Genomic DNA, 19,812 nt, shown 5'->3' with positions numbered 1-19,812 from the left:
TTATCAAGTGACAACCAGAAATGGGGTCAGTATAGGCACACAGATTGTCCCTGGCTATACAGAATGGGTCTGTCTGAACAGATAGTGGATCTGTGGGGGAGAAGGCTGTAGGGGCAGGAAGAGGATCTGTCTGTCCACTCCACAGATGTGACCACTATGTGATGGTGTGAATTGACTCTTTTATTCTGATTTGGGCTCTATTTTTATCTCCATTTTAAAAGAAAAACAAATTAATGTATTAATTTATATAACCACCATCGAAAGATCATTAAGGAAATATGTCCTTCATATATTAGGAATAGTGCTGTCAGAAAAGGTTGGACTAAAGCCTTTGAATCAAGAATCCAGGGCTTCCCTGGTGGCGCAGTGGTTAAGAATCTGCCTGCCAATGCAGGGAACATGGGTTCGAACCCTGGTCTGGAAAGATCCCACATGCCGCGAAGCAACTAAGCCCGTGAGGCACAACTACTGAGCCTGCGCGTCTAGAGCCTGTGCTCCGCAACAAGAGAAGCCACGACAATGAGAAGCCTGCGCACCGCGATGAAGAGTAGCCCTCGCTCGCCGCAACTAGAGAAAGCCCGCGCACAGAAACGAAAACCCAACACAGCCAAAAGTAAAAAAAAAAAAAAAAAAAAGAATCCAGAATTCAATGCTGTTACCATTGACATACAGCACAGCCACAAATTAGCATCAAAATATACATCTTACACATTTCCTTATTTACATCTTTTGCCTTGAGAATTTGATGATAAAAATACTTTTTAGATGTGGACATGGTTCCCTTAAAATTAAATGTTGTAAATCATTAATTTAAACAAAGTTGATCGATGAGTTAATACGGGAGCTTGTAATGTTAACCTCTTTGCATTTCAAGCCCCAGGACTGGGATCATGGCTCTGACTCTAAGGGAAGCGATGTGGACAGAGGGGTCTGTTTTGTCCCACGGCCCCTCGAAACCTCAGCTGACCCAAGGACCTCTCCACAAAGACCAATGCAGCACACGACCAGGGGCCCGGGGAATCTCTCCTTCTACCCACTTGGTCCATTTTGGGGAGGCAATAGTAGGGATACCCAACCTAGGGTCACCACCTAGAGCTTTGGTATCTGCTTTTTTTATGGGAGCTCAGCCTCTTGAGTAAAATATTTAATTACAGAGCTTATTCATTTGGTTTCTGGCCTTTACACCTACTGGAGACCACGCCTACTGCCCAGAGTAAGTTATTTGTGGGAGGCAGCAGACATAACACTTGAAATCGCTCATGCCTCTGTGCCTTGTAGCTGAAGTGAAATTATTTATGGTATCCAGATTTGTGCCGTCTCCAGTATTAACTCACACTTTTGGCTGATTTATTATTTGGCTGGATAGCATTTGCTCTTAGGTCTTGGCAAGAGGCCCCTCCCTGGGGCCCACTCTTTAGACAGCTCTACTGTTGCTCTCTTCTGGTCATTCCTCTTCACTGGGTGAGGAATCCACAGGCCAAGTGATTTATTCACTCAGATCCTTGCTCTGCTTTTAGGTCCAGAATTCCCTGCCAAAGTCCCTGCTTCCAGGACTGGTATGAACCTCTTTTCCTGATCTACCCTTCCAAAGGGAGACCGTGCCATTGGTGTGGTACCACAGGCCCAAAGCGGTGGCTGTGAGGGGGTGCCGAAGTGGCAGGAGCTTGGACGTATGTGGGGTGGGATCATCGTCGTGTGTATATAAGGCCCTTTATGATATGGGCCAGGCCTGCGAGTGGGAAATGACATCAGGCCAGAAGTGCTTTCCTGGAACCACCACATTCTGGTGTGGAGCTCTGAGGAGTTTTGCATCAATCAAACTGATTTTATAGGTCATTATAAACATATATCTGTCAAGGTAGGAAAGGCTAACTGGCCTGTCAAGGCTAACTTGTTAGCTTCAGCTATAATTTTTTTATATTTAGACACATGATATGTGGGCCACCATTTTTCCTGTTCCCCACATGCCACAAATATGGGACTAGGCCTGCTCTTGGAATAGGTTCAATTCTGAGTTCATTTAAAATTTTAATATAAAGGATCTGGTAAGAGACGGGTGAAGTGTGGGTAGTGGGTAGGCGGCTTTCCACCAGGTCAAATATGACATTGCTACAACTGCCCACATTTCCTGGCCTGCTCTCTGGCCTGGCAGGAGAAACCTTATGTGCATGTGTGTTTAACATCCACTGAGAGCCAGAGAAATATGACTTGGCTGTTTTCAAAGAATTCAAGCCCCACACTGTGCTCTGGTTGTGACAGCTGCCATTCCCCTGCCAAGCAACTCTTCCCAGCTGACTTCCTTAAGCTGTTTGGAGTTAAGAGCTGGGCACTTTGAAGGCCTCTTCCAGGCCAAAAAAGAATGAACTAGAAAGGGAATTGGGGCAGCCTTCCTCGGTTGAACACCACTTCACTTCAGCAAACCCCTAAGCCTTGCTATCTGTTTTGTCAGCTGTAAAATGAGCAGACTATTTCAGCCCTGCCTCAGAGGGCACCAAGCGGCGGGCTTAATTAATGATGAATGTGATGGGCTTTGTCATGTAAAGTCATATATAAATGAAAAGGAGCATTGGAGCTATTTTATCCAAAATCTGGAGTGCATCCTGCTTTCCACTGCCATCGATAAGACTTTACGTCCTGATCACAGACCGCTGCAGACTTCAGGGGTGCAGAAAAACACAGCTGGGCTTGCCTTACCTGAACAGAAAGCAGGGTTGGGTCGTGGAAGTGGAGCACAGAGCAAGCAATCGGTGCATGGTTCAGATTTCTGATGGCAGGCAGCACTGAGATCCACTGGGTCCAGCTGGCGGCAGATGATGGACTGGTTTCTGCAATCAAAATACAAAGAACAGGTGTACCCATTTATTCCTGGGACTGTTCTGGAAAGATCCTTGAGATTGAAAGTGTCACGCTGAGGGGAGAGTTCTTTCCAAAGATCTCCCCTGCCTTTCTCCCTGTTGTCCCTGCCTCGGTTTGCTGGCTGACAGCTCACAGCAGTGGTGTTTTCTTCAGGGACAGTGTTTACTGAGAACAGGCCACAAGGATCAGTCCTGTCTAGGATCCATTCCTTCCTTTAGTCTTGTGTCTTATTCATAAGGATCACAACCCACAGTTCACTTAAAGACACGGGTACATGATTAACCAGAAGTTGTACTGGTCCTGCTGAGAATTGTTGATTACTTTGGCTAACGGGATTTCTGTCCCCTGACATGATTCAGCTAACAGCAGCAAATCGTAACTTTTATATACTTAGTAGACATGATCATTCCTTCCCTTCATCTCCTAGAGCTAGGATGTTACTGGAATGAGACACCATATTCAGCGTTCTAACTATTCTGTACCGCCTCTTGTTAAGGATTAGATGACCTTGAGCTCCTTGAGAAACCCAAGAGGGTCGTAATCATTTTTGCATTACCCTTGACATTAGTGCCTTCCTTATAGGAGACAAAAACAAAAACAAAACCCCCAAGAACTTGTTCAGATGCATTGAAAATGAAAACTCCTCGTGAGATAAAAAATGATAGGAACTCCCACTGTCCATTAGGGAGCTTCCTTTTCAACTTTTCACAAAAATTTCTTGTTGGACGATCTAAGTATTTTATATTGGTTAAGGTCTTCAGCTTCAGCCAGACTTGGGTTTATATGCTTGTTCTGCAAATTACCATTCATGAGACCTTAACTAGCATGGTGCCTTAGTTTCTTCATCTGTAAAGTGGGGAAAATAATACTATCTATCCCAGCAGTCCCCAACCTTTTTGGCACCAGGGACCGGTTTCATGGAAGACAATTTTTCCACAGAGTGGGATGTGGAGCGGAGGGTGGGGAAAAGGTTTCGGGATGATTCAACCACATTCCATTTATTGTGTACTTTATTTCTATTATTATTACATTGTAATATATAATGAAGTAATTATACAACTCACCATAATGCAGAATCAGTGGGAGCCCTGAGCGTGTTTTCACTTGCCACTCACTGATAGGGTTTTGATATGAGTCTACAAGCAGTTGATTTATTGTGGTCTCTGTGCAGTCAAACCTGTCTGCTAATGATAATCTGTATTTGCAGCCACTCCCCAGCACTAGCATCACCGCCTCAGCTCCACCTCGGATCACCAGGCATTAGATTCTCATAAGGAGCGCGCAGCCTAGATCCCTCACATGCGCAGTTCACAGTAGGGTTCCCGCTCCTATGAGAATCTAATGCCGCTGCTGATCTGACAGGAGGCGGAGCTCAGGCGGTAATGCGAGCGATGGGGAGCGGCTGTAAATACAGATGAAGCTTTGCTCACTCGCCCGCCGCTCACGTCCTGCTGTGAGGCCCGGTTCCTAACAGGGTTGGGGACCCCTAATCTATCTCATAGAGAAATTATAAAGATTAAATGTGATAATCTATGCAAAGTGTTTAGCACAGTGCCTGGCACAAAATCAGTGCTCAGATAATACCATCCTCCTCATCCTCCTCATCATCATCATTGTTAGAGATTATAGGGGAAGGAGTCTCAGTTGCTCTCAGAGCCTAAGAGTACAGCCTTCAGATTTAGTAACCTGCCCCATGGTTCCATTAATGTTACCTTATTAATCTGAAGCAGGAGCCCATGTAAGTCAGAACCTCCAGATTTTCTGCTTCTAGTCTTTGATTTCAGGTTTTATTCTTTGGATACCTAGAGAAGTATGAATAAGATAGCTTTCATTCAGACATAATTTGAGGGCTGTTTAAAAAGGCACTTTGCAAATTAACTTCTTGTACATATGCCTCAGTAATTCTGTTGGTTGTAAAATATATTGTTAGGCGATGTGGATCCTTGTAAACAGGCTCATTTCCAATGTCCTTGGTGGGTCTTTTGTTTAAACTGGTTTCTCCCCTTAATGTGTGGTCCCTAGATTTGAAAACAAAAGTTTTTGTTGCAGACATTCATCATCAATGAAGTTCATGATGAAGGCCTTTTCACTTAACAAACTATGTTTAGGTACTGTTCAGTGTTTGAAGGCAGAGCTACAGTGAGGCAGTCTGAACGGGAGGACTTAGAGCCACTGGCTGCCTTGACAACAGTTTGGAGGGAGTAGGCACCTTAGGGGGTCTTAGTTCAGTCTGTGCCTCCTTTTTAAAGAGCTTCTGTGCATCCACTTCCACAGGGGTGGGCCCCAGGAGTCACTACCACGCCAAGTGCCTACGGCTGATTGGAGGAGACGCTCCTGACCCAAGCTGAGATTCTGTCTGCAGGACGTCTGGAATGCGGACACAACCCTTCTGGTCAGTCACTATTGGCCTAGATCTAGGACAGCATACAATAAGGGGCTGGCATGGCCATTTTCACGATGTACTCTGGGAGGCAGAAAAAACTGGAATGTAGCAAAAGATGACTAAAAGCGTCAGCGAGAAGTAGAGATGAGAAACCAGGTCGCCCCTGGGAGAAAAGGGGAGGTGGCAAGAGAATAGCTGTCTGCGTTCCCATGGGCCTCTCAGGGCTTTGTTCTAACCCCCTTGAGGCCCAGCTGCCCTTCCGGCTCTGGCCCATGTCCAGTCCACTCTCTGTTTTAGCTCAGGCAACCTTGAACTGTATCTGTTACGTGAAACCCAAGGAGCCTTGGCTGAGTGAGTGAGCTGGCACTGAGAGAGAGGCCACACCAGGCGGGGTCCACATGGGGATGCCCACCCAGGGGGATCCCATCACACTGGCCTGCCAAAATCAGACATGCATACAAGTAATTTTTGCTGATGATAAAACTGAATAGAACAGATTCATAGTTATTCCAAAACAGTGTTCTCTCCTAGTCACTTCCTGAAACGCTTTTTTGTGTAGTAGGAAGCAGCTGGCATTATAGATGGCACACCCATAATTGCGTCTAACCCTGAATATTTTTAAAGGGGTACGTGTACCTACAGCTGTCATTGGTCATGCATGTTGCAGGAAACAAAGCAAAACACAACGCGATAGGCACTGGTCTCTTCTAAGGAGCTATCAGTCCCCATCACTGTGCCACTTGACATTCATCTATAGCTTTGGCCCTCCCCCAGATTCAGGGCCCAATCCTGTCTCTAGCTGAAGGCTTTAAGGCCCTGTTTCAGTAGTGCAGGGGACAAAGTTAGGATATCCTGTAACTTGTCCTGCTCTGATCAAATGCCCTGGTTCTGGCCTCTGGGCTTTTGCCTTCAACCAGGCATCGAGTCTCTCTTCTAATTCCCTGTTGTAGAGCCTGAGTTCTCGATTCCTCAGGCTTTAGCTCCTGCCTCCATAACCTGACCAGAACCCTGGTCTCTTCAAAATCAGGACTCTAACTTGCTTACGTCTATTTTCTCCAGGTAACACCCCTGAAAGGCAGACCGAGCTGGGAGCTTGCTGTCACTTGTCCTGTCTGTCCCACACTGCCCACACTGTCTAGGTCACTCCCACTGTTTCTCCCATTCCCCCACCCCCACTTTCACCACTGCCAATAATCATATTTGCTCCACGTATGGGACACCTACCTTTTGCTGCCTTCTAGGTCTTTCTAACACTGAATCTCTCTCAATTATCATGTCACCTGTTACTCCTCTCAGGACCCATGTGGTCCTGCAGCTCTGCCTGCCTGGCAGACCTCCTCCACTGATTTCAGCTGGGCACCAATCACAAAGCCTTGCACACAGCAAGGTGACAGGGAGGCGGGGTGGCATGGTGGAATGAGCATGACATGAACATGGGCATCCCGAGCAGACCGGGGTTCAAATCCTTGCTCCTCCACTTGCACCTGTTCCCTAATGCCTGTAGGACTCAAAGGTACAAGGTATTGTTGAAAGAATTATATTATGAGATAATGTGCCTGTCAAAATATAGCAGTTATTTTATAAAATACCAAATTTAGCTTTTTTTGGGGGGGGGCAGGGCCTGCACCGCGCAGCACGTGGGATCTTAGTTCCCCTACCAGGCATCAAACCTGCATCCCCTGCATTGGAGGCGTGGAGTCTTCACCACTGGACTGCCAGGAAAGTCCCCACCAAATTTAGCATTTAATAAAACACATCTGTCTTTCTTTCTTGAACTTATATTTCTAACAGCTTTATTGAGATATCCACATATCATTCAACCCACTGATTTAAAGGGTACAATTCAATGGTTTTTAGTATATTCACTGGACTTAGATTTCTTAAAATGTAATTATAGCATAAGGGATATGAGGATTAATAAGTTAAAAAGATGTAAGATTTTAGTCAGTTATAATTTTATGTAAATCAAGAGTGTGATGCCATTGCATTGTCAAAAAACTTATGCGATTTTGGGCTGTACAGATACACAGGTGATGATAAGAACAAGATGGATAGTGGTTCCTTGTTATTCTGAGCAGGACATGTGTTCAGTCCTTGGGCCTAGTTTAAGAGGGATCTGGGCAAATTGGAGCATGTCCAGAGAAACATGAAAAGGGTGACGAGAAACAGCAAATACTGTTTGTAGGAGCCTATGATATTCACCCTGGAGAAGTAAATCCAAAGAGGAAATGAAACCCCATCCTCAATTAGCTCTGGGTTGTCATTTGGAAAATGAATGACATGTATTTTCTATGTTCTTTCGCTAGGCCAGAACCTCAATAAGTGAATTTAAGTTAAAAGCAAACAGATTTTTTCTTTTTAATATCTTCATTGGAGTATAATTGCTGTACAATGTTGTGTTAGTTTCTGCTGTATAACAAAGTGAATCAGCTATATGCATATGTATATCCCCATATCCCCTCCCTCTGCGTCTCCCTCCCACCCTCCTTATCCCACCCCTCTAGGTGGTCGCAGAGCACCGAGCTGATCTCCCTGTGCCATGCAGCTGCTTCCCACTAGCTATCTATTTTACATTTGGTAGTGTATATATGTCAATGCTACTCTCTCACTTCGTCCCAGCTTACCCTTCCCCCTCCCCTTGTCCTCAAGTCCATTCTCTACATCTGTGTCTTTATTCCTGTCCTTCCCCTAGGTTCATAAGAACCATTTATTTTTTTAGATTCCATGTATATGTGTTAGCATACGGTATTTGTTTTTCTCTTTCTGACTTACTTCACTCTGTATGACAGACTCTAGGTCCATCCGCCTCACTACGAACAACTCAATTTCGTTTCTTTTTATGGCTGAGTAACATTCCACTGTATATATGTGCCACATCTTCTTTATCCATTCATCTGTCAATGGACACTTAGGTTGCTTCCATGTCCTGGCTATTGTACATAGAAGTAAGCAGATTTTGACATGATATAAAGGAGCAATTAAAGCTGTCTAAAATTGGGGTGGATTGTCCCTTCCTAACCTGAAATTCTGTATTTAATATATTACCTCTTCAATAGCAAGTCAGAGAGCTACACCTTATAGAGTTTTGACTCTGTTATGTGTCGAGCTCAGGTGAGTAAAATGATCAAGTAGGTCACCCCTTGTTTACTTAAGGCTAATCATTCGGTTTGGGTGAGTCTAGTAGTCCATTCTTCCTCCCATTTTTCATTCCCACTCTCTGCTTTTTGATCAGAGGAAAGAGAAAAGGAAGCCCCCAATCGTCAATATGGGTATTTTATTAGCACTTCTGATGATAATGGAAATATTTCTAAAATAAGACTTTGGCATTACCTGATCAGGATATTGTGCTCATCTCTTCCCTGCTCTGTGTATGGGACTGCATCTTAGCATTTGAAACTCGCCATGGTGGAAACACCTACAGAAATTAGCAAATACGGCAGACCATCTTCCCCCAGCTCATCGACCAGTGCCCACTGCTTTAGCATCCACACCACCCAGTGATAACAGAGCTGGCACTGTTAATAATGATGACAGACCTTCTACTAGATTTTTGGACCATGTGTCTCTATAAGAAATACATTTATAGACAACGGTATTTAACTTTCATATAAGGGCAATTTGGAATTTAAGTAGTTTAGTGTAATTAACTAGTTTCAGATGAGTGGAATATTTAGGGGAAAGTATTTGGGAAAAACTGGACTCATTCTCAACTGCTTTCTAGACCACATCTCTTTTTTCTTTAAGGAAACCCCATAATAACCATGGTCTGTATATTTGAAGAGTCTGTTATGCACAGCTACTTATGGAGTGACCATGTGACAGACTAGGAAGACATGTCCAAGATGAAGGCCCTCTGGAAGTGGGAAGATAAAGCTCTCTGCTGGCCAGTACTCCTTGTGCCACCTATTGGATTTTGAAAGAACAATCTCTCAGCTTTTGATTCAAAGGTAAGACTCCAGCAAGTACTTTCCGCAGATGGAACATATTCTTCCTTAAGGCAGAACTATTGTAAAAACTTTGCATTGTATGCGTTGTTATGAGGGAAATCACCATCAGCCCAAGATTCCCAGGGCCAACTGGTTTCTTTATCATCAACAAGCTCCAGGAATTATAGTCGGCATTTATTGAGCACTCGCAGTATACTATGTACCTTACAAGCATTCTCTCATTTTATCTTCATCTAACCTTATGTGATGGGTATAAATATTTTCATTTTACAGATGGGGAAACAACTTCAAGTGGTTAAGTGGCTATTAGAGTTAAAAAGTTTCTGTGATCCTAGGAAACAGGATTTACATTGCCTACTGCTTTGTATACAGCAGACATTCCATACATAGTTGAATCAGTTTTTTAATGTGAATAAATAGAGCACCATTCTTCTTAATACTTTGAGCCCTTTGACCTATTAGCCTTTTAAGCAGCTTTTATCTAATGGAAAATCAGAATGATTTTCATTTATTTTGCTTCTACGTACATTCCAAGGGCAGAGCTCCCTGTAATATCTCATTAACCCTACAATGACATAGAATTATTTTCCCAATTTTAGAAACAAGTTAATGGAGGCTTAGCAGGAATTAGGTTGTCTTTTGATGTTTTCATCACACCAAGTCAAGGCAGAGGAAAGACCAAAGGCATGCATTAAGAAGAACCTAGTTCCTACTGTATAACACAGGGAACTATATTCAATATTCTGTGATAAGCCATAATAGAAAAAATAGGAAAAAGAGCGGGTATATATGTATAACTGAATCGCTTTGCTGTACAGTAGAAATTAACACAACATTGTAAATCAAATATACTTCAATAATAATAAAAAAAAGAACCTAGTAAAGTTATGACCAGAAAAAAGGGTTCTAGATAAACCCGGAGGGAAACAGTCCTCAGAGAGTGACCACAAGTCAGTTCTGCTGAGTATGTCACTCAATGGACAGAGTTCTGTGCTTACTAAGCACTGTAGTAGGCATGGGGGAGATAAGACCAAATCCTGATTTTGAGAAGCCTATGGGCTTTTAGGGAAGAGAAGACAGAGACACATACACATAAGGAAAGTGAATTTGCAGTACGAGAGACTAAAAAGGAAAAGCAGACAAGACAGCGGTGGTCATTGAGAAACAATTAACGCAGGCAATAAGCATTGCAGGAGTTCAGAAAAGGGAGCGATTATATTTGCATAAATTTACGCTGACCTCAGCATCTTCACTATGAGCTGTGGGAAGACAATGAAGTTTGAGAGAGCACCTGGTTTCCAAGGAGCTCACTTTCTTCCCTGGAGACTTGAGCAGATCATGAGAGGGTTTGCAGCAAGTAGCCAGAGAGATGAGATGATGAGAGCCAGAGACCTGATGATCAAGACCAGCAAGATGGTGCTGGGACAGCTCACGTGGCTACTGAGCCTGGATGTTCTGAATTATTAATGATGTTTCTCTCTGTGTATTTTTCCCGCTTTCTACCTTTAAGCAAAAGTAGCCTGGAGTTCTTCCTGGACTTTGCTTTTGAAATTTTTAAGCCCTCCAGAGAACTCTCAACCTTGGCTCCTCTTGGAATCACCTGGGGAGTTTTTAAAACACTGCCACCTGGGTCCCACCCCCAAATACTCTAATTGACCTAGGGTGCTCCTTCGGTGATTCTAATGAGCAATCAAGTTTGAGTATCATTGACTTAAAGGGTTCCTTGACACGATAAGAGAGAATGAAATTTGCCAGAGTGAACAAAGTATCTTGGAGAAACAGGAGAGCTGGGGAACTTCCCTGCTCCAATCTAGAGAAATAGCCTTGACTTGCTACCCTGGAGTAGTAGGGATCTGGGTCGGGCTTCCCCACAGCCCCATGGGGGAGGTAGGAAGACTCCAGAGAGAGTGGCTGTGTGGTGGCCAGGGCTTCTCACACTGGGATATACACACAGATCACAGGGGATCTTGTTAAAATGTAGGTTCTGACTCAGTAGGTCTGGATGGGGCCTGAGAGTCTGCATTTCCAAAAAGTTCCTAGGTGATCCCAATGCTGCTGGTCCACAAACTGGCAAAGATCTGCATAGCCAAAACCTAGGCCGTCTACCTTAAGATTCTCGTATCCATCTAAAGCAACAGATAGGAGGAGCCATGACCTGTCAAACCTGAAGGGTTCCACAGACAGGGACATCTGTGCAGTGACCTGGTTAGACTGACAACCGAGAAGCAGATGGACCCCATCTGCAAAGCCTTCTAGACTAAAAGGGGAGCATATCCTGTCAGGGGGTACTGGCAGATCACAGATGACCCATTCAAAAGGGGTCTAGAAACCAGAGGGCAAGAGAAGCCAGCTGATACGGCCCATCAAAGTCAGCCTCCCGGGCATAGAGCAGGGCGAAGGATGGGCACAGACCTGGTGGGGGACACATACAGGAAACTTAGCACAATCCTCAAGAATGAGGTGAAGTGTTCGCCAGGCCAGCTATCTTAGTCTGTTTGGGCTGCTATAACAAAATACTATGGACTGGGTAGTTTAAACACTAGACATTTATTTCTTACAGTTCTGGAGGCTGGGAAGTCCAAGATCCAGGCATCAACAGACTTGGTGTCTAGTGAGAGCCTGCTTCTTGGTTTATAGAAGGCATACTTCTGTGTCCTTACACGACAGAAGGAGTGAGGGAGCTCTCTGGGGCCTCTTTGGGGCATGAATTCTATAATGGAGTAGGACCCTATGGGGCCTTCCCGGAACAGACCCCCCCACCCACTCAATGTCCTCCCCGCCCTCTTGTTTGTAGAAAAGCTGTAGTCTCCCAGGCCTCCGCTGAGTCACAAAAGCCTGCCTCAAGAATTAATGATTGAAAGGATGTGAACATGTAATGACAAAACTAGCAGTTGGGCCAGGAGAACTGCTAAGAATTTAAACAGTCAAACAGCCATATGGCAGTCACAGAATTTTTAGTTCCTCCCTGAAGTACCTGAATAACAATATCTGATGCACATTTCCTGAGTTGTTTTACAGATGCTAAAATCGCCACCAAATGGAAGAAGTTAACTATTTGATGACCATAAGCACTTAGCCCCCAGACCTACTGGAGCCTAAGGACTGGTAATGTTGATCCCTGTGACCCCACCCTGTTACCTCACCATCAACCACAACTCTTCGATTCACACACCCTGTGACTCCCCTCCCTCACCTTGCCTTTAAAAATGCTTCCTTGAGGGGCTTCCCTGGTGGCGCAGTGGTTGAGAGTGCGCCTGCCGATGCAGGGGACACGGGTTCGTGCCCGGGTCTGGGAAGATCCCACATGCCGCGGAGCGGGCTCCGTGAGCCATGGCCGCTGAGCCTGCACTTCCAGAGCCTGTGCTCCACAACGGGAGAGGCCACAACAGTGAGAGGCCCGCGTACCGCAAAAAAAAAAAAAATGCTTCCTTGAAACCCACTGAGGAGTTCAGGTCTTTTGAGCACAAGTGGCCTGTTCTCCTTGCTCAGCCCAGCAATAAACCTTTCTTTGCTCTCATCCCAACTCCAGCATTTCAGTTTGTTTGGCCTCACTGCGTGTCGGGCACACGAACTTGGGTTTGACAACAATTCCAACATGAGGGCTCCATCCTAATGACCTAATCACCTCCCAAAGGCCCCACCCTCCAATACTATCACATTGGGGGTTAGGATTCAACATATGAATTTTGTGGGGGACGCAAACATTTGGTCTATAGTACCAGCCCAATGGGGGCTCAGCCTCAGTCAGAAATTAAGTTGGTATGGAAAATAAAGAAAATGACACCAGCGTTTGCATCTGAGACTCTTACCCCTTAAGATTGGAGCTTACCTGAAGTGTCAAGGATCCTCATGAGTGGCAGATGAATCGCAACCCGAACAGCAGAGCTCTGGGGATAATATTTGTGAACCTGTTGGAGAGCTGATGTGCAGAGAAGAGGTGGGTTTCAGAAGTTGCTGCTGCTTTCAGGAATGTGTTGAGAATAAGCCACACATGCTTTGCAACCTGCCAACAGGTGGACAATAGAAGGAAGAGAAAAAGAATGCTGCCTTGTTAAAGTTTTCCTGACAATGTGGATTTCTTTGAGCTTCTCAGAAAAATACTTAGAAAGGCAGGGGTAAGAAAAGTTAACTTTAGGGCCCCACCTCACACCCTGAATTTCTTAAACATCAAGACTAAACTAAACCTCTGACCATCTTTCTGGGAAAAGAAGGGCACAAGCCTGAGGAACTCCAACCTAGGGGAAAGTGGCTAACTGACCTATTTAGAACTGGTTTTGGCCGGTTTGAAGTTTAGCATCAGTGGGTTCCTGGCTTACCCTGAACACCTGTGAGTTTTCCCAGCGTCTGAAGTTTGGCAAAGGAGGAAGGGGGTGGAAATGGCCGCACACTTAAGGTGAAGTGCTGAAAAGGAGGGTTCAGCAGCACCTTCTCAGACCTGGCCAGATAGAACAGCTGGAAAGTCTCTGGTTGCAGAGAGCGGGGGCTACTCTTCGTTAAGGTGCGCCGGCTTCTCATTGCGGTGGCTTCTCTTGTTGTGGAGTACGGGCTCTAGATGCGTGGGCTTCAGTAGTTGTGGCATATGGGCTCAGTAGTGGTGGCTCGAGGGCTCTAGAGTGCAGGCTCAGTAGCTGTGGCGCACGGGCTTAGTTGCTCTGTGGCATGTGGGATCTTCCCAGACCAGGGCTCGAACCCATGTCCTCTGCGTTGGCAGGCGGATTCTTAACCACTACGCCACCAGGGAAGTCCCCAGCACACAGAATTTCAACTGGCACTTCTCAGTCCTTTGGGAAGCCAGGCAGGAGCTCCTTGTGCAGGCCCTGAGAGTAGGCTGCCAAGGCAAAGGGACTCTGTGTCCCTGCACCTGCCTGCATGTCCCTTTATCTGCCATCAGTGCAAGGGCCTGGGGACATGTTACAAGAAACTGAGCTTTGGACGAGGAGGCAGAGTTATAAATAGAGTCCAGGTCTTCTTGACCTTGAGTTTTATTTCTCACACTATTACAGTGTCTCAGAAGTTGAAGGCTTTTGACAATGTGACTGTACTGGGCATTGGTTAAGTAACTGAAGCAATAACTAGGCCTGATGATTAGAAATTGTTCTGAGACCTACTACACATCAAGTGCCAAAATAAATTCCAGGTTAGGGAATTCTGTGGTGGGCTAGTGGTTAGGATTCTGGGCTTTCACTTCCATGGCCCACGTTCAATCCCTGGTTGGAGAACTGAAATCCTGCAAGCTGAGCTGCACGGCAAGAAAAAAAATTCCAGGTTAATTAAAAAGTTAAAGAATAAATACTACAACAAAAGAATTAAAAGAAAGCATAGGCAAATATTTAGCTGATCCTAAGGGGGCCAAGGCCTGTCTAAACACAAGAGCAAAAAGGAAAAAAATTATAGATTTGAAATATATATAAATTCCTCTATGATTAAAAAATTGCCAAAATTTAATAGGAAAAAAGTTGGGAAAATATTTGCAGTATTTATGACCAGTGGTTAATATCGTTAATCTAGAAGGATACATAAAGAAATAGATGATCATCTCACTTTAGAAGTGCTAATGGCCAATAAGCATTTGAAAAATATTGATGAAGACAACAGTGAAACATGATAAAAAATGTTTTGCGATGGTTAATTTTATGTGTATTTTACTACAATAAAAAATGGGGGCTTCCCTGGTGGCGCAGTGGTTGAGGGTCCACCTGCTGATGCAGGGGACATGGGTTCGTGTCCCGGTCTGGGAAGATCCCACATGCCGCGGAGCGGCTGGGCCCGTGAGCCATGGCCGCTGGGCCTGCACGTCCAGAGCCTGTGCTCCGCAGCAGGAGAGGCCACAACAGTGAGAGGCCCACGTACCGCAAAAAAAAAAAAAAAAAGGGATGGAAAAGGATATAGTTATGTGCAAAGAATTGAAATCTTAGGTAGGAAGAAGAGATTAAAGAGCTTACAGGAAAGTGAATTTCCTTTAATACTCAGTCTTATCCCTGCATGTGTTTGGAGACTTTCCAGAGAGTAGTTCCCAAACTCTAGTAGATGGTGAAGTATTTTTACTGCTCTATGGGGAAATGAGAAGACAGCATAGTCAGCTTTTCCAAAAGTTAAACATTTTCAGTGTTTACCATGAGCGTAGTCTTTCACACCTGTTTGTTATTACAGGCTTTTTTTTTTTGTAATTTGTAGTGATAGTGTAAGATAATTTTTTGAGAAAGAGAATGTGTATGGGTCTCTAAAATGTCTGCATCTGGCTCACAAGAGAGCTGACAACACAACGTTCTCCCTCAAATTAGGGGAAGACAGTGACAAGTCCAGACACTTGCAAACAACTACTCTCAATTTTCATGGAAGACTTACAGCAAAGTTTCATTTACTATTCCATAATACATGATATTATGACAAAATACCATTTACTTCTTTTGGATTGACTGAGACAGGGAAAAACTTAATATCCAGTATTGTCAAGGTTGTGAAGAAAGGGGCATTCTCAGACATTTACATCTGGATTGTAAATTGGTTTGACTTTTCCGGAGGGTAATTTGGCAGTTTATATTATAAATCTTAAAATGTGCATAACTTTTGACTCAGCAATTCCTTTTTAGGAATATCCTAAGGATGATCAAGGATGGACACCAAGACTTATCTACAAGAATGTTTACTATAGCGTTATTTTAATAGTGAAAAATTGTGGGGATGGAGTATTGAGTGTTATATTTGACAGATTTGGGCGGTGGGTAGAGGGGTATTCATTATTGTATTAATTTTCTGTTGTTGCTCTAACAAATTACTACATAAAGTTAGTGGCTTAAAACAACACAAATTTATGTGCAACATCATGGATGGACCTTGAGCACCTTATGCTAAGTGAGATAAGCCAGACAGAGAAAGACAAGTACTGTATATTATATGTAGAATCTAAAAAAATCAAACTTGTAAAAAATACCCCAAGAAACAGAGTAAAATGGTGGTTACCAAGGAATGGGAAGGGGGGGGTAAGATTGATGGTGTTTAAGGGTACAAACTTGTAACGAGTACTAAAATAGCCATAAAGATTTTTTTTAACATCTTTATTGGAGTGTAATTGCTTTACAATGTTGTGTAGTTTCTGCTGTATAACAAAGTGAATCAGCTATATGCATACATATATCCCCATATCCCCTCCCTCTTGTGCCTCCCTGCCACCCTCATCCCACCCCTCTAGGTGGTCACAAAGCACCAAGCTGATCTCCCCGAATGATGCAGCTGCTTCCCACTAGCTATCTATTTTACATTTGGTAGTGTATATAAGTCCATGCCATTCTCTCACTTCATCCCAGCTTACCCTTCCTCCTCCCCGTGTCCTCAAGTCCATTCTCTACGTCTGTGTCTTTATTCCTGTCCTGCCCCTAGGTTCATCAGAACCATTTTTTCTTTAGATTCAATATATATGAGTTAGCATGTAGTATTTGTTTTTCTCTTCCTGACTTACTTCACTTTGTATGACAGGTTCTAGGTCCATCCTCCTCACTACAAATAATTCAATTTCATTTCTTTTTATGACTAATATTCCATTGTATGTATGTGCCACATCTTCTTTATCCATTCATCTGTGGATGGACACTTAGGTTGCTTCCAGGTCCTGGCTATTGTAAAGAGTGCTGCAATGAACATTGTGGTATGTGACACATTTTGAATTATGGTTTTCTCAGGGTATATGCCCAGTAGTGGGATTGCTGGGTCATACGGTAGTTCTATTCTTAGTTTTTTAAGGAACCTCCATACTGTTCTCCATAGCAGCTGTATCAATTTACATTCCCACCAACAGTACAAGAGGGTTCCCTTTTCTCCACACCCTCTCCAGCATTTATTGTTTATAGATTTTTTGATGATGGCCATTCTGACTGGTGTGAGGTGATACCTCATTGTAGTTTTGATTTGCATTTCTCTAGTGATTAGTGATGTTGAGCATCTTTTCATGTGTTTGTTGGCAATCTGTATATCTTCTTTGGAGAAATGTCTATTTAGGTCTTCTGCACATTTTTGGATTGGGTTGTTTTTTTGATATTGAGCTGCATGAGCTGCTGGTATATTTTGGAGATTAATCCTTTGTCAGTTGCTTCATTTGCAAATATTTTCTCCTATTCTGAGGGTTGTTTTTTCATCTTTTTTTATGGTTTCCTTTGCTGTGCAAAAGCTTTTGTTTCATTAGGTCCTATTTGTTTATTTTTGTTTTTACTTCCATTTCTCTAGGAGGTGGGTCAAAAAGGATTTTGTTGTGATTGATGTCACAGAGTGTTCTGCCTATGTTTTCCTCTAAGAGTTTTATAGTGCCTGGCCTTACATTTAGGTCTTTAATCCATTTTGAGTTTATTTTTTTGTATGGTATTAGAGAGTGTTCTAATTTCATTCTTTCACATGTAACTGTCCAGTTTTCCCAGCACCACTTATGGAAGAGGCTGGCTTTTCTTCATTGTATATTCTTGCCTCCTTTATCAAAAATAATGTGACCATATGGGCGTGGGTTTACCTCTGGGCTTTCTATCCTGTTCCATTGATCTATATTTTTGTTTTTGTGCCAATACCATACTTAGCATACTGTCTTGATTACTGTAGCTTTGTAGTAGTCTGAAGTCTGGGAGCCTGATTCCTCCAGCTCCGTTTTTCTTTCTCAAGATTTCTTTGGCTATTTGGGGTCTTTTGTATTTCCATACAAATTGTGCATTTTGTTCTAGTTCTGTGAAAAATGCCAGTGGTAGTTTGATAGGGATTGCATTGAATCTGTAGATTGCTTTGGGTAGTAGAGTCATTTTCACAATGTTGATTCTTCCAATCCAAGAACATGGTATATCTCTCCATCTGTTTGTATCATCTTTAATTTCTTTCATCAGTGTCTTACAGTTTTCTGCACACAGGTCGTTTGTCTCCTTAGGTAGGATTATTCCTAGGTATTTTATTCTTTTTGTTGCAGTGGTAAATGGGAGTGTTTCCTTAATTTTTCTTTCGGATTTTTCATCATTAGTGTATAAAGAGTTAATATACAGTTTATTGAACATAGAATATTGTAAGAATGTAATGTGATAATTATTGTTACAATGGCAACCATATTACATAAATATATCAGAGTAACACATGTATACCTTAAATTTATACAATGTGACGTCAACTGTATTCAAAAAAATAAATAAATGTTAAAAATAGATAAAACAACACAGATTTGTTATCTTACAGTTCTGTAGTTCAAAGTCTGACCTGGGTCTCACTGGGAGAAAAATTGAGGTGCTGGCAGGGCTATGTTCCTTCTGGAGGTTCTAGGGGAAAGTCCATTTCCTTGTCTTTTCCAGCTTCTAGAGGCTGCCTGCAATCCTTGGCTCACCATCCCCTTCTTCCATCTTCAAAGCCAACAACATGGCATCTCTCAGGCTCTTCTTTCATCACCACATGTCTCTCTCTTTCTTTCTCTTCCACTTTTAAGGATAATCCAGGATAATTTTCCTAGTTTAAAGCCAGCTAATTAGCAATCTTATTCCCACCTGCTATATAACTACAGGTCCTGGGGATTAAGAAGTCTTTGGGGGCCATGATTCTGCATACACAATTGTATTATTCCATATACTTATCTGTCTGAAAGTATATAATATTAATATTTTAAATATTAAGTATTTAAAACCCAGCTGTAATGTCTATTTTACTTTATTTTTTTTCCAGACAGAATTTTTATTTTATTTATTTATTTATTATTTTTGGCTGTGTTGGGTCTTTGTTGCTGCATGTGGGCTTTCTCTAGTTGCCACTACTGGGGGCTACTCTTCTTTGTGGTGCACGGGTTTCTCATTGCGGTGGCTTCTCTTGTTGCGGAGCACGGGCTCCATGTGCATGGGCTTCAGTAGTTGTGGCATGCGGGCTCAGTAGTTGTGGCTCGCAGGCTCTAGAGCTCAGGCTCAGTAGTTGTGGCGCATGGGCTTAGTTGCTCCATGGCAGGTGGGATCTTCCTGGACCAGGGCTCGAACCTGTGTCCCCTGCATTGGCAGGTAGATTCTTAACCACTGCACCACCAGGGAAGTCCCCCTAATGTCTATTATAGCGTATGGATGAAATAAGGACATATATTCACAGGATGAATGCTATGTGCCCATTAAAAGTCATAGTGTAGGAGAACATGTAGTAACATCGAGTGATTTTCATTATACAGTAAGTTGTGGGGGGAGGGGATCAAATCTATAAAAGAATATGTACAAGATGATACCAATTATGTAATACCAAAACCCAAAACAAACCTACATGCAAGTGAATAAAAAAAAGTCTGGAATGATAAAGGTCAGAATATTAATAATGCTTATCTCTGGATGGTGATTTAAATTTTCTTCTGTTGTTCTGCATTTTCCAAAATGTACATTACACATGTACTATGTTTTCGAAGAGAAATAAAAATCGATCTAGAACGTCTATCTAGGACAATTTTCTGATGAAGCGTCTCCTTGGTTTCTTAGCTTTTGACCACACGCACTCACAGGATGGTCCTCTTCATCAAAAATATTTCAAGTCTGGCCATCGGCGACACTCGCTGTTTTTTTCATGCTCCAGCTGTCTGCTCTGGAAAGTGTGACCCACGGAGGACAGCAAGGAGCCACACGATGAACTAAGCACGGCAACGAATCGCTG

General features: G+C 43.2%; 1 protein-coding gene and 1 long non-coding RNA gene across 4 annotated transcripts in view; both read right to left on the bottom strand.

Moving 5' to 3' along the window:
• Nucleotides 1–13,746, bottom strand: part of LOC113629100 (uncharacterized) — a 36,763-nt gene extending 23,017 nt beyond the window's left edge. For both annotated transcript variants that reach the window (XR_003436389.1, XR_003436390.1), the window contains exons 1-4: nucleotides 13,503–13,746; nucleotides 13,016–13,189; nucleotides 4,569–4,658; nucleotides 2,695–2,825 (exon numbers count right to left, since the gene is read on the bottom strand). This is a non-coding gene — a long non-coding RNA (uncharacterized LOC113629100). The remainder of the gene's footprint in view (nucleotides 1–2,694; nucleotides 2,826–4,568; nucleotides 4,659–13,015; nucleotides 13,190–13,502) is intronic.
• A 107-nt stretch (nucleotides 13,747–13,853) lies between these two features.
• Nucleotides 13,854–19,812, bottom strand: part of LACTB (lactamase beta) — a 33,806-nt gene continuing 27,847 nt past the window's right edge. The window contains exon 8 of one of the 2 annotated variants that reach the window (XR_003436386.1): nucleotides 13,854–14,425. The gene's annotated coding sequence lies outside the window, so the exon portion shown is untranslated. Of the gene's footprint in view, nucleotides 14,426–15,084; nucleotides 15,236–19,812 lie in introns of those variants that run through there. The other variant, XR_003436387.1, reaches the window with a different exon arrangement.

Source organism: Aethalodelphis obliquidens, unplaced genomic scaffold, assembly GCF_003676395.1.
Source record: "Aethalodelphis obliquidens isolate GAN/ISIS:26980383/991018 unplaced genomic scaffold, ASM367639v1 scaffold26, whole genome shotgun sequence".
Classification (NCBI taxonomy): Eukaryota; Metazoa; Chordata; class Mammalia; order Artiodactyla; family Delphinidae; genus Aethalodelphis; species Aethalodelphis obliquidens.
Note: the sequence above shows the minus strand (reverse complement) of the source record. Positions and strands in the feature narration are given on the sequence as shown.